Here is a 15,692-nt window from a genome sequence, read left to right as displayed (position 1 = left end):
TACTTTTTTTTATGTCTCTTCGGTTTCACTGATCTAATTTTCTATTTCTTAACCAGTACAGATAATTTTTATAATGACTGCTTTATAATACAGTTTAAAATCTGGTACAGCTAGGCCTTCTTCTTTTACATTTTTTCCTTTTAATTAATTTGATATTCTTGATCTTTTGTTCTTCCAAATTAACTTTGTTACTATTTTTCTAGCTTAATAAAATAATTTTTTGTCATTTAATTGGGATGGCATTGAATAAGTAGATTAGGTTAGTAGGATTGCCATTTTTATTATATTGTCTCTGCCCACCCATGAGGAATTAATATTTCTCGTTATTTGAATATGAAATTATTTATGTAAAAACTGTTTTATAATTATGTTTGTATAGTTCTTGGGTTTGTTTTGGCAGGTATCCTCCCAGGTATTTTATTCTGTCTATGGTTATTTTAAAAGGAGTATCTCTTTCTATCTCTTCTTCTAGGACCTTGCTGGTAATATATTAAAATGCTGATGATTTATGTGTATTTATTTTATATCCTGCTACTTTGTTAAAATTGTTAGTTTCAACTAACTTTTAGTTGAACCTCTAGGACTTTCCATATATACTAGCATATTGGCTTTTAAAAGAGATAGTTTTAGTACCTCTTTTCCCAGGCTGATTCCTTCAATTTCTTTTTCTTATCTTATTGCTATTCCTAGCATTTTGCCCGGGGTGTGGCCGCTGCCGCTGCCGCATGCTAGCAGCTACTGGGAGCCACAATATACTATATTAAAGAATATCAGTGATAATAGGCATCTTTATTTCACTCCTGATCTTATTTGGAAGACTTCTAGCTTATCCCCTTAAAAATAATACTTGCTGATGATTTTATGTAGATGCTTCATATCATTTTAAGAAAAATCCATTTAGAATTACACCTTCCAGTTTTTTAAAAAGTAGGAATGAGTGAGTGTTGTATTTTGTCAAAAGCTTTTTCTGCATCTATTGATACAATCATATGATTTTTGTTACTTTTATTATTAATATAATAAATTATGTTGATACTTTCCCCTATATTAAACCGTTCCTGCATTCCTGGTATAAATTCTGTTTGGTCCCAATATATAATCTTTGTGATATGTTATTGTGGTCTCTTAGTTGGTATTTTATTTAGGATTTTTGCATCCAGATTCATTAAAGAAATTGGTCTTCAAATTTCTTTTCTCTGTTTTTGCTCTTCCTGGTTTTGGTATCAGCACCAGGTTTGTTTCATAAAAGAAGTTTGGTAAAAATTTTTAAATTTTTATTTCAAATAATTTATCTTTAAAAATTTGACAGAATTCACTTGTGAATTTATTTGGTCCTGGTGCTTTTTTTTTTAAAAAAGGAAATTCATTTATGGTCTGTTCAATTTATTTGTCTAAATTAAGTTTATTTAAATATTCTATTTCTATTTTCTCCTCTGATAGTCAAGGCAGTTTATATTTTTGTAGGTATTCTTCCATTTCACTTACATTGTTAAATCTGTTACCATATAGTTGAGCAAAATAACTCCTAATATTTGCTTTAATTTCATCTTCAATGATAGTATATTCATTCATCCTTTTCATCTTTAATGCTAGTGATTTGGTTTTCTTCCCTCTCCTTTTTTTAATCCAATTAACCAATGGTTTATTTTTTTGTTGATTTTTTTCATAAAATTAAGTTCTAGTTTTATCATTTCAATGGTTTTCTTACGTTCAATTTTATTGATCTTACCTTTGATTTTTAGGATTTCCAATTTAGTATTTAGTTGGAAATATTCAATTGGTTCTTTGTCTAGTTTTTAAATTTTTCATTCCCAATTCATTGATCTGTTCTTTCTTTATCTTACTGATCTAAGCATTTAGACATATATACTTTTCTCTACAGTTTTTGCTAAATCCCATGGATTTTGGTGTGTCTCATTATCCTTCTCTCTATTTTCCCTCAATTACATGTAAAAACAGTTTTCAACATTTTTCGAAGAATATTCAGTCCAAATTCTCCACCACCCTCAGCCCCGACTTTGCACCCCCCTGAGATACTGAGCAATCTTATATAGATTTTATATATGCAATCACATAGAATGGTTCCTCATATTAATCCTTTTGTGGAAAGAAACTGAAATAGAAAAAGATTAAGACAGTGGAAAAAGTTTGATTTTATCTGAATGGAAGTAGATGGCTTTAAAACATCTTTTTATTATGAGTCCTTTGGGATAGTTTTGGATCATTCTGTTACTGAGAATAGTTAAATTATTCACAGTTATCCTTTTGGGATCTTGTTCCATGCTCTTTGTTCTTTTAATGCTGATGATGCCGTCTTGTGTGATTCTGATTGTAGCTCCACAGTATTTCAATTGTTTTTTGTTACTTGTAATATTTTTTCCCCCTTAATCTAGTAAATACAGAATTTAGCAATGATATTCCTGTGCATTTTCTCCTAGGGGTTGCTTTCTGATTGTAATTGATGTATTCTTTCCATTTTTATCTTACCCTCTAGTTCTAAAACTTCTGGGAAATGTTCTTTGATAATTTCTTGGAGTATCATATTTAAATTATTTTTTTTAATCATAACTTTCTAGTAGTTTGACAATTATATTATTTCTCTTCAATCTGTTTTCCAGGTGAGTTTTTTGTTGTTGTAATAAGATGTTTTGTATTCTCTTCTATTTTTTCTCCATTTTTGATTTTGCTTTCTTATTTCTTGTTGCCTTAGTTTCCTCTTGTCCAATTCTGATTTTTAATGATCTTCTATGAGTTTTTTATCTCTTTTTTCCAATTAGGTGACCTTTATTTCATAATTTTCTTGATTTTCTTGCATTTTTTCCTAATTTTTCCTCATCCTCTCTCATTTGGTTTTGGAAGTCTTTTTATAAGCTCTTCCAAAACATCTTTTTCATCTTTGACCATTTGCCATTCATCTTTACTGTTTTAGAAATAGGCATTTCAACTTCACATCCTCTGAATTTGAACCTTGGTCTTCTCTGTCCCTATAGTAGCTACCTATAGTTGGGTTCTTTCTCTTTTGCTTACTCATAAAGAAATTAGTAGACAGTAAGTTTAATTGTTGGCTGTATACTAGGGTCAGGCTCTATTCCCGGGGTATGGGATATAATGCCTCAAGTTTTAGGGGTTTTTTGTGCTTGTTATTTCCTGAGCCTTTACTTAGTTCTTCTGATTTCTCTAATCTAGGGCCAGGTATAGTCCCTGCTTCTGTCAGCTTGTGTTTCAGTTTGTGATTGACTTGATGTGCTCCAACCAAGGCCTTCTGGCATTTCTGCCACTGCAAACAGACTGCTTCACTCCCTGTGGTCTCCAGCTGTTTGTGAGCACCAGCTCACCTCTCTTCTAGAATGGCAAGCAGGGATTCCATTCTCCTGGGAGTAACCACAGCAACCAAGCTCACCCTTCAGCAATTATACTCACCAAGGTGTGGTCCCTTCTCACTCCTCCTCTTCTGAAGCCACAGAAGACAGAGTTGTCATGTTAGTGTTCCTGGGCTTTCTGAGTCCTCCCTCATCAGTCAGCTGCCAATGTCTGAGCTATGGGTGAGTAGGGATCGCCAGTGCTGAGGCTGCAGACTACACAGTTGCCCCCAGGATTTGCTGCCATTGACTCCAAGGTATCTGCCACAGGGCTGTAGATTTCCACGTCAAGTAGACAAGGTGAGGTTGCCCACACTGGCCACAGAGCTTGCCACTTATAGGTTCCTAGCTATTTGCTATAGGGTGTTTGAGCTTTAAGCCTCAATCAGATGGGATATCGACCAGGGAGGTCAGAGGATTTCCAACGACATTGTCCTTTACTGCATTCCTTTACTCCCACCTCTTATCTATTTCTGCTACTTTTAGTATTGATTTTGTGGTGTTATTTCTGATTGTGGGGGAGTTGGGAGGGTGAGGTAATCTTATGCCCTATTCTACCATATTCCTCAGACAATGATTATTTAAAATAGTTTCTATATGTAATATGGAAAAAGAATTTAAAAATAAAAAAGGATCCTTTAGCTTCTACTTGAAGATCTCTAGATCTCTCTCTTTCTCTCCCTTTCTCCTCCATAAAACTGTTACTCCATCTTGCTACAAAAGGCAATCCCTTCTACATTGGGGAAGATCTAAGTATGAAGAAATTAATTCTTCTGTAATAAGGGATTTATTTTCATTTTTGACCAAACAAGATATAGAGAACAAACAAGATAATAAAGAGATAACTTTGACTGCATTAAATTAAAAAGGTTTCACACAAACAAAAATCAATTCAGCCAAGATTAGAAGGCCAACAACAAGCTAGAACAAATCTTTATAGCATATGTCCCTGACAAATGTCTTATTTCTCAAATAAATAGAGGATTGAGTCAAATTTATAAGAATGCAAAGCATTCCCCAATTGAAGAATGATCAAAGGATATGAACAGGCAATTCTCAGATGAAGAAATTAAAACTATCTATAGTCATATGAAAAAAATGTTCCAAATCATTATTAGAGAAATGCAAATTAAAACAATTCTGACACCAGTATCTCACACCAATCAGACTGATTCACATGGCAAAAAAGGAAATTGATACATGTTGGAGGGGAATGTGGAAAAATTGGGACAGTCATATACTGTTGGTAGAGCTGTGAACTGATACAACTGTTCTGGAAAGGAATCTGGAACTATGCCCAAAGAGCCATCAAAGGCTATGTGAATAGCTTTTGACCCAGCATTACTACTACTAGGCCTGCAGCTCAAAGAGATTAAAGATAGAGGAAAAGGACTTACTTGCACAAAAATCTTTATAGCAAAGAAAATTGTAGGAATATACATCAATTTGGGAAAGGCTGAACAAGTTGGAGCATATGATTGTAATGGAATACTATTGTGCCATAAGAAATGAGAAACAAAATGATCACAAAAAAAACCTGGAAAGATTTATGTGAAGCAACACTAAGTGAAATGAGCAGAGCCAGGAGAATTTTGTGTACATTGGTAATTGTACTATTGGTAACAATGATAGTGTATGATAATCAACTAAAAATGACTTAACTATTATCAATAAGGCAAGGATCCAAGATACCTCAAAGGGGTTCATTTTAATTTTTTTAAGCTACTTTTTTCATTTACATGTAGAAACAAATTTTGACAATTGCTTTCTGACATTTTAGGATTTATTTCTCTCCCCCAGCCCCAAGGCAGTACATAATCTGATATAGGTTATACCAGTGCTTTTGTGCAATACTTATTTCCATATCATTCATAATAGAAAGAAGTCACATATCACACATACAATAAAAAAAGTCATGAAGGAAATAAAGTGGAAGATGGCATGCTTTGATCTGCAATCATTGTCCAACAGTTCCTTCTTTGATTGTGGATAGTATTTTCCAACACGAATCCCTTGTGGTTATCTTGGAAACTTGGCTTTACTGATGATGGTTTAGTCCTTCTTAGCTGATCATAAGATATTTCAGTTACTATATACATTGTTCTCCTTGTTCTAATCACTTCACTCTGCATCAGTTCATGTAAATCTTTCCAGTTTTTGCTTAACTTGTCTGGTTTGTCATTTCTTATGACACAATAGTATACCATTACATCCCCTCCAACATCTATCATTTCCCTTTTTGGTCATGTTAACCAGTCTGAGAAATGTTAGGTGGCATCTCATAGTTGTTTTAATTCTCATTTCTCTAATCAATAGTGGCTTAGAGCATTTTTGCATATGACAATAGATAGTTTTAATTTCCTCCTCTGAGAACTGCCAGTTCATGTATTTTGACAATTTCTCAATTGTGGAATGCTTTGCATTCTTATAAACTTGACTTGGTTCTCTATATATTTGATAATTAGGCCTTAGATACTTACTACTATAAGATTTCCCACCAAATTTATTACTTCCCTTCTGACCTTGGTTGCATTGGTTTTGTTTGTACAAAACTTTTTAAATTTAATGTAATCTGTTTTTTTATCTGTTCTTTTGTTCATTTATCTGTTCATAATGTTCTCTACATCTTTATTTGGTCTTAAGTGTTATCCTTCATCCATAAGTCTGACAGGTAAACTTTTCTATGTTCTCCTAATTTGTTTATGGTGCCACCCTTTATTTCTAGATCAAGTATCCACCTTCACTTCATCCTGGTGTATGGAGTGAGATGTTGGTCTATGCTTAGTTTTTACCAGATTCTTTCTAGTTTTACCATCAATTTTTGTCAGATAGTGAGTTCTTTATCCAAAAACTTGGATCTTTGGATTTATCGAACACTAAGTTGCTATAGACATTAACTACTGTGGGTTAATTACTTAATCTATTCTATTATTGCACTATATTTCTTAGTCAGTACCAGATTGTTTTGATGATTACCATTTTATGGTATAACTTGAGGTCTGGCGTGGCTAGGTGTCCTTTCTTTATATTTTTTCATCAATTCTCTTAATATTCTTGGCCTTTTGTTCTCCCAAATGAATTTTATTATTTTTTTCTAATTCTATGAAATAATTTTTGGGTAGTTTGGTATGGCATTGAATAAGAAAATTAATTTATGTAGGATTGCCATTTTTTAACACACGCTGCTCTCCTTTTGTTTTATGGGTGAGTTAATTCCATTCACATTCACAGTTATGATTACTAATTGTATGTTTCCAATTACCTTATTTCCCCCTCGTTTACCTTTCTCTTTCTCTCTCCTTTTAGTTGTTCCCTATTCACAGATGTTTTGTTTTTGATAACTGCCTCCTCCAATTCACCCTCTTTTTTGTCCATGCTTCCCATTATTCTCTCTACCCTCTTACTTCCCTACAGGGTAAGGTAGGTTTCTATAGCTGATTATAGTGGGTGCCATTTCCACCTGAGCTAATATAGTCCTCCCCTCTCCTTTGCTTTCTATGTTGAGTAGCTCAGGCTGGGCTGGTCATTCACCCCGATATTTCTGCCTTTGTATATATACCTGTATTGAGTGGCTCGGTCTGGGCTCATTCCTACTTTGCAGCTTTGTTGTCTTGAGTAGCACTACATTGGTCTGGTCTGGCAGCTAGATGACTCAGTGGATAGACAGCCAAGCCTAGTGACAAGAGGTCCTGAGTTTATATCTGGCCTCAGACACTCCCTAGCTGTGTGCCCCTGAACAATTCACTTAACTCCTAGACCTTTCTGCTATTCTGCCATAGCACCAATTTATAATATTGATTCTATGATGGAAGGGAAGAGTTTTAAAAATATATATGTTAATATTAAGGGAGAGATGGATTGTATTTTTTAAAGGGGGCTTTGGTTTTTTTTCCTTTCCATGGATTCTCTAAATATATCATCATATTATCTGCAAAGAGTGATAGCTTTGTTTCCTCCTTGCCTATTCTAATTCCTTCCATTACATCTCTTGTTGCTATAGCGACCATTTCCACTACAATATTGAATAGTAGTGACAACTGATAATGAGAATTCTTGTTTCACTCCTGATGTTATTGGGAAGGCTTCTAGCTTATCTCTGTTACAGATAATGCCTGCTGATGGTTTTGGTTACATGCTATTTGTCATTTTAAGGAATATTCCATTTATTCCAATATTCTTTCTCTTTTTTTATCCTAAAAATTTTCCACATTAATCCTTTTGTGGAAGAAAACATGAACAGAAAAAATGAAGAAAGAAAGTGAAATATAGTATGCTTTGGCCTGGATTCATATTCTATCAATTCTTCTCTGGAAGCAACTGGTATTTTTCATAAGGAGTTTTTTTGGGGATTATCTTGGATCATCACATCATTAAGAATAACTAAATTGGGGGCAGCTGGTTGGCTTAGTGGTTTGAGAGTTAGGCCCAGAGATGGGAGGTCCTGGCTTCAAATTTAACCTCAGACACTTCCTAGTTGTGTGACCCTGGGCAAGTCACTTAACCCCCATTGCCTAGTTCTTACCACTCTTCTACCTTAGAACCAATATACAGTATTGATTCTCAGATGGAAGGTAAGTGTTTAAAAAAAAAGAATAATTAAATTATTCATAGTTTCCCATTGTACAATATTGTTCTTACTGTGTACAATGTTCTTCTCATTCTGCTTACTTCACTCTTCATCAGTTCATGTAAGTTCTACATTTTCCTGAAATCCTCCTGCTCATGATTTCTCTTGGCACAATAGTAATGCACTAGAATCATATACCATAGCTTATTCAGCCATTCCCTAATTGATGGATATCTCTTTACTTTCCAATTCATTGCCACCACAAAAGGAGTTGCTAGAAAATATTTTTGTACATATAGCCTCTTTCCATTTTCACATATTTCTGCTTTGGTTTTGCTTTCTTCTTTTGAGCCTGAATTTTGGTCTTCTCTGTTGAAATAGTTTTCCAGAGTCAGGCTTTTTCTTTTTAGCTTATTTTGTCAGGCTTTTTAAAATGAACTTGCTTATATGTTAAAGGTCAGCTTTACTTTTGAGGTAGAGTATTGTCCAGAGAACTATGTGCCCTAGGTTGTGGTGGTTTCTACTCCTTAGCTGCCAGCTCTCCAACATGTGGCAAGAGCTGGCCTGAACCTCCCACTGAGGGTTTCCCTTCATGTACTTGCACTAGGCTTCTCATTTAGCTCCTGGTTGTGCTGGTGCAAAGTGTGCTAGACTATTTCTCAGTGAGTGCTGGGCTACTCCTCTGCATGTGTTAGGCTGCTCTTCACCCTGCTGATTTTGTTGCTTACTCCTCTTGCCCCAGTGAGACTTGTTCTTCCTGCTGTCCCTCAATGATTTTTTGAGCTAAAACATCACTTTGCTCTTTCTTTTGTTGGTTCTGCCACTTCCAGAATTTTAGAGTGTGTGTGTGTGTGTGTGTGTGTGTGTGTGTGTGTGTGGTTTGGAAGTGGGTTTGGGTGAGCTCAGAGTGTTCCTTACTCTGCCATCTTGGCTCCAGAAAGTAGAAGTTGAAGTCTATGTTTTAGAACAAGAATTAGATATCATCTCACTCCAGTCAGATTGGCTAAAATGATTAAAGGTCAAAATGACAAATATTAAAGGGAATGTGAAAAAATAGCTACATTAATACACTGTTGGTGGAACTGTGAACTGATTCAATCATTTTGCAGAGCATCTGGAATTATGCCCAGAGTTCTAAAACTGTATATACCCTTTTACTCAGCAATACCACTATTAGGTCTGTTTCCCAAAGTGATCAGGGAAAAAAGGAAAAGAACCTATATTTTTTTTAATGTAGAATATTTTTCCATGGTTCCATGATTTATGATCCCCCCTCACTCCCCTGCTCTTATTCCCTCTCTCCACTCCTGAAGCTGACAAGCAGTTCCACTGGGTAATATATGTATCATTGTTCAAAACCTATTTCCATGCTATTCGTATTTTGCAGTAGAGTGATCTTTTGATGTCTAATCATATCCCTGTCAAACTACATGATCAATCATGTGCTTTTCTTCTGTATTTCTGGCTCCAAAGTTCTTTCTCTAGATATGAATAGTGTTCTTTCTCATGAGTCCCTCTGGATTGTCCTGGATCATTGCATTGCTGCTAGTAGAGAAGTCCACTACATTCGATTGTACCACAGTGTATCAGTCTCTGTATACAATGTTCTCCTGAGAACCTATATGTTCTAAACTATTTATAGTAACTCTCTTTGTGGTGGCAAAAAACCCTAAGATATTAAGAGTTTATACATCAATTGGGGAATGGCTAAACAAGTTTGCTGCATATGCTTGTGATGAAACACTACTGTGCCATAAGAAATAATTATCAGGTTAATTTTAAGAAAACATGGAATGACCTACATGAAATTATGAAGAGTGAAATAAACAGAACCAATAGAACACTATACACAACAACAGAAATATTATTTGAAGAATAACTGTGAATGTCCACCATCAGAGAAAGAACTGACAAATAGAAATATGCAAGACCTAATTTTATATATACATATGAAGATACATAGATAGATAGATTGATTGATAGATAGATGATAGATAGATAGATAGATAGATAGATAGATAGATAGATAGATAGATAGATAGATAGATAGATGATAGATAGTTCAAACGGTTCTTTATCTAGTTTAGGGAGGGGAGGAAGGAGATACCTGGGAACATTAATGTAACAAATAAATAAACTTTTTTAAAAGTTCCAATTTAGTTTCTGGTTTTAGAAGAATTTCCTGGTATTTTGGGACAATGAAACATAGCTAGCAGGTTCCTACCAAGAATGACTGATTGAATGATATTAATTACTGTGACACATATAGCATCATAAGGTTTATAAAATTCTTGACTCACATTATTTAATCTGAATCTCACTACAACCCTGTGAGGCAAGTACTAAAGGAAATATAATAAGGATGATGAGACCTGGAGTTATTTCACTGGTGATTACCTTGGGGGAGGGCAGCTAAGTAGTGCAGTAAATTGAACTCTAGCCTGGGAGTCAAGAAGACCTGAGTTTAAATTTGGCTTCAGAGACTTAGCTGTGTGACACGGGGCAAATAGTTTTGCTCTATTTGCCTCAGTTTCCTGATCTATAAAAGGAACCAAAGAAGGAAATGGCAAACCATTCCAGTATCCTTGCCAAGAAAACCCAAAATGGAGTCATAAAGAGCCAGAACTGACTGAAATGACTGAACAACAACAATAACAACAATGCCATGGAGAAAGCTCCTCTACCATTGCAGATCAGCAGCTTACAATCTTAGAGTGCTGCTTTGAGCCTTGAAAGCTTAAGCAATATGGCCAGCTTCATCTGGGCCCTTCATCAAGATCTAGCATGGAAAACTCTTGCCTGGGTTTTTGGAAAGTTTGGCTGTACTCCTTTTCAGTTATCTTTGCTGCATCATCATTCTAGTTTTGATAGAGATTTGAATCCAGGGCCATGAAGCCAGTGTATGTCAAATATTTCTGACTTGAACCAGGAGAACATTGTACACACTAATTGAAATATTATGGGATGATCAAATGTGACAGACTTGGCTATTTTCAACAATACAATGACCCAGGACAATTCTGAGGGATTTAGGACAAAGACTGCTATCTACCTCCAGAGAAAGAACTGTTGGAGTGGGAATGCAGACAAAAGCATATGGTTTTACACTTTAGTTTATTTGGGGGTTTGGGTTTTAGATGAATATTCTCTTACAAAAATGGACAATATGGAAATATGTTTTACATAATAATGCACGCATAATCCAGATCAAATTGCTTTCCAGCTCCAGGACAGGAGAGGGAGACAATTTTGATCTTATAATTCTGGAAAAGGTATGTTGAAAATTGATGTTGGAAAAATAATTTTTAAAAATAAAATAATAAAAGCCAAAAAAAATTCCTGACCCTTATCTATCTTACTTATCTATCTCCTGCACACAACACTGCCTTTGGGAGTAGCATTCATGAGTTCTACTCAGTTCAACAGGACAAATATTTATTAAATGTCTGCCATGTAAAAGTGAAGTGGTGTCTGACTTCGATGAGTTTATATTCTATTTCTCCCCATTTTATAGATTAGGAAACAAAGACTCAGGAAAGTAAAGCAAGTTGCTCATGTTTCCACAACTACTAAAGGTCTACCTGATTCCAGGGCCAGCACTTAGTCCACTATGCCTGGGCACTTTGGATGCTCAACAAAATAACTACGTCACTGACTGAACTCCCTTGCAATCTTTCCCTGTGTGAATTAATTACTCAACCAGGACCTAGGTGCTGGATTCCATCCATAAAACATGCCTACTGGCTCTATCCCATTACTTATCCCTATGGCCGATAATAGGATAATTGGTGGGCCAATTGGAACTCACCCATCTTTTTAGCCAGGATAAGAACAAAAGACAATTGAAGGTATGCTGGGAAGAGCCTCTATTCTTCACTGAACAAGTTATGGCTTTCCATAGGGCATCATCAGTCATCCAAAAGGGTGAATCATAGATAGCGAGGCTAACCCAAGAGTATATCCTTCAGGGATAATAAAGAAACCCACCCCCTACTCCCCACTTCTTGCCAAAAAAAAAAAAAGAACAAGGATATCAGAGCTGGAATAGAGGGACCATAGCACATAGAGCACAGAATGTCAAAGCTGAGAGAGACTTTAGAGTATCAGCACTGAAAGAGTTTTTAGAATCCAGAATATCTAAGCTAGGAGGGCCAATGAAGATCATTTTATTTAGTCAGAAACTCATTCTTCCAGATTAGTAATTGAGAGAACAAAAGGAGGCATAGAAAAGCAGGACAGCATTGAAAACAACAAGTTGGATTCATTACATACTTCTTAACAATAAGTATTTTTTTATCAGTGCCTTAGTTTTTTTCACAACCGTAGTTAAGTTTCCCCACCTTCCCTTTCTCTTTCCCCTCCCAAAGAAGCATCTCATATGAAAAAAGTGTATGTTTTAAAAGATGTGCCTATTTTAAAAATTAGGTTGGAAGAATGCTACAGATATGAAATGGTCTGTGTGCTTTCAGATGAGCTTTATTTTCTTATAAGAGACCTCTGATAGAATGGGAGTAATCTGTAAATATAATGTAAAACAAAACAAAAATGAAGCGCTTTTTTTTAACCCCACAGGAAATTCAAAAGCTGTAGAGCTGGAAGGAACCATCAGAAATCATTGAACTTCACTTCCTATTTGTCCCAGTTTTGAATCCAGATCCCATGACTTGGGATCCACATTCTCTTTCTACTGAACCACACAGCCTCAGTCATACTCCTCACACTTGCTACCTCACAGGATTACACAATTTAAAAATTTTTTAAATTTGTCCAACATCAATAAAATAAACATTTCAATACACAAAGAACAGAAAAGAGGAAACTGTGAACTATTTCATGAAGTTGTGCTTTTGAGATATCTATTAAATTTAACATGTTAGTAACAACATTGCCCTGCCGTGTCTCCTGAATTTCCTTCCACTTTCTTCAGTGGATTTTAAAAGTGTTTCATTAATGCCATTTATTTCACATCCCCTTTACTACCTACCAATTTCCCTTTGAAACTCCCCTAACTTCTATTCCTCCCCACCACAGAAGAAGCCCTCCCTTATAACATAAAGCATGGTGTAGCAAAACCAATTCACATATTTATCAGGTCTGAAATTGTACATCCCATTCTGAACCATTGGTACATCACTTTTCTGCCATGAAGAGCAAAGCCTACTTCATCCTCAGTCTTCTGAAGTCATGATTGGTCACTGCAGCACTCAGAATTCCCAAGTCTTTCACATTTATTTAACTTTAAATCACCAGAGTTATTGTATAAATGTGTTCTCTTGGTTCTGCTCACTTTATTCCATCTCAGTTCACATGAGTCTTTCTAGGACTCTCTGAATCTATTATTTCAACTATTTCTTACAGTATATTAAAATTCTGTTATATTTATATATTGAAATTACTTTTTTTTGTGACCTTGGACAAGTCAATTCTTCCCCTCTCTGAATCTTGGTTACACCAGCTGTAAAATAAGGTCATTGAATTAGATGGTCTCTTAGCTTTCTTCCAGCTCAGATATCCTGTGTTTTTATGTTAAGGGAACCAAGAGTAAGGCAGGCTTTGTTCCAACTCCTCCACCCCCATTTTTTTCTTTTCTTTAAAAAAAATTTTAAACCCTTACCTTCTGTGGAAGTATCTAAAGTTAAATTTGAACCCAGGACCTCCCATCTTTAAGCCTAGCTTTCTATCCACTGAGCCACCTAGCTGCCTCTCCCCTCTACCATTTTCATAGTTGCTCACATTTTGCTAGTAAAAATATTTTTGACAAAAAGTCATTGTATAACACATGTAAAACCCAGTGGAATTGCATGTCAGCTACAGGAGAGGGAGGGAAAGAACATGAATCTTGTAACCATGGGAAAAAAATTCTAAATTAAATAAAAATTTTAAAGAGTCATTGTAGTTATCAATAGAGTTCTATTGGCTTCAGTCTAAGAAGCTTTGTCTTACACAGTGCTGATCTTCTGTCTTGTTTTATATGTGTAGAACTCGTCCCAACAATTCAGCTTCTAGGGTCTTCTCTAAGATCTTCTTGAGGAGCAGGAATGTGGCCTGTTCTCTTAACCTTCTAATCTTCAGCCCTTATGGAACCTAACCCAAGTCTTAACAGCCTTCCTCCTTGAGAATGTGGAAATTATAGAATGCTAGAATTGGAAAGGATTTTAGAAATCATCTAATCTATATTACAGATGAGGAAACTGAGGTCCTCAGAGTCACAGAGCTAATTAAGGCATAAATAAAGATTCAAACATAGGTCTTTCTGCTGCCCATATCAAGCCGAATCTCTTCAAGGCTGCCAATCAGACCTTGCAGCTACTTATGTGACAAGAGAAGGCAGTTGCAGGTTCCCTGGTACAGGTTAAAAAAAAGACACTTGTTGGAGATATATAATCCTGGGCACGTCTTTTCCCTTTTCTGAGCCCCAATTTCCTCATCTGTAAAATGGAGGTAATACTCTCTTCCTTCTAGTCCTTCCAAGAAAGAGGAAGTTCTTGTTAAATTATAAAGCACTTTGGAAATGTGAGCTGTCATCATCATCATCATCATCATCATCATCATCATCATCATCGCCATTATTTGGATCTTGTTCAAGGTAGGGGACAGGAACCTTCTTCAAGAGGGAGCCCGTGCCCATCTGGGACCAGGAATCACAGGCCCCCAAATGCAGTAGGTTCCAACCAACAATGCCAAGCTGAAGTAGTAGGTCTCGTCCCTAAGCTGTGCTCAGGGAGGAACAAGAAAACAGCTTTGGGCTGCCTGCTGCCTCCTTCCCAAGCCAGTGGATTATTTTACTTGCAAAGTGTCACTAATCACGATGGGTGGCAAGCCTCCCAGACTGCCTGCCATCTGCCCAGAGCAAATGCACCTTCAGCACAATGAATGTGAAACACACAAATGCCATATGACAGCTAGTAAGAGGAAATGACTTAAAGGTATATGATCCCTGTTATGTAAACAGGAGACTGACATTCATAAGGACTTCTGGAAAACTAACATTTGTGCCAGACCAATATTTGGGTTAGGGGGTGAGGGTAGGGGCTGCTGCTCCTCTGCCTAGCAGATGCTGGTGAGCAGGGACGCTAAGGAAAGGATAATGGTTCCCAGGTGAGGAAGCTGGGAAGAAATGGAATTGCCTCCTGAGCTATGAGTGAGTACGTTCCCATAGGAAAGATGGCTCTCAGTGAGACTTCACTCAAGAGCCCTGTGAGGCAGAATTCTAATTGCTCACATGTGTACTGTGCCCTCCTTAACGCAATCCAGGCGGGCCGCACAAGGACTATTATCCTCATTTTACAGAAGAGGAAGTCAAAGACTAAAGAAGATATGTGGGGGCAGCTGGGTGACCCAGTGGATAGAGAGCCAGGCCTAGAGACAAGAGGTCTTGGGTTCAAATCTGGTCTCAGGCACTTGCTAGGTGGGTGACCCTGGGCAAGTCACTTAGCCCCAATTGCTTAGTACTTCTCTTCTGACTTGGAACCAGTACTTAATATTGATTCTAAGATGGAAGATAAGGTTTAAAAAAAAAAAGACAGAGAGATGTGACTTGTCCACAATCACACAATTACTTCCAGGACCCAATTGGTGAGAATAATGAACTCCTTGAAATAGTCTTATTATTCAAAGTTACTCTATTTAAAGTTATTAATAGTGTAAGGGGTAAAATTTATGGTTGGACTGAATATATATATATATATTTTTAGTTGGTCACCAGGGATTTAAATTCTAAATCCCTATGAAATACTCAAGACAGAATGGAATTTTATGGTGGTTTA

At 36.2% G+C, this 15,692-nt stretch overlaps 1 long non-coding RNA gene across 2 annotated transcripts in view; it reads left to right on the top strand.

Moving 5' to 3' along the window:
• Positions 1 to 3,382: 3,382 nt before the first annotated feature.
• LOC103103133 (uncharacterized) overlaps positions 3,383 to 15,692 on the top strand; it is a 29,477-nt gene continuing 17,167 nt past the window's right edge. For both annotated transcript variants that reach the window (XR_008915209.1, XR_457958.3), the window contains exon 1: positions 3,383 to 3,659. This is a non-coding gene — a long non-coding RNA (uncharacterized LOC103103133). The remainder of the gene's footprint in view (positions 3,660 to 15,692) is intronic.

The sequence above is a fragment of the Monodelphis domestica genome, chromosome 1 (assembly GCF_027887165.1).
Source record: "Monodelphis domestica isolate mMonDom1 chromosome 1, mMonDom1.pri, whole genome shotgun sequence".
Taxonomy (NCBI): domain Eukaryota; kingdom Metazoa; phylum Chordata; class Mammalia; order Didelphimorphia; family Didelphidae; genus Monodelphis; species Monodelphis domestica.
The sequence above is the reverse complement of the archived record's forward strand: the minus strand, read 5'-3'. Positions and strand labels throughout refer to the sequence as shown.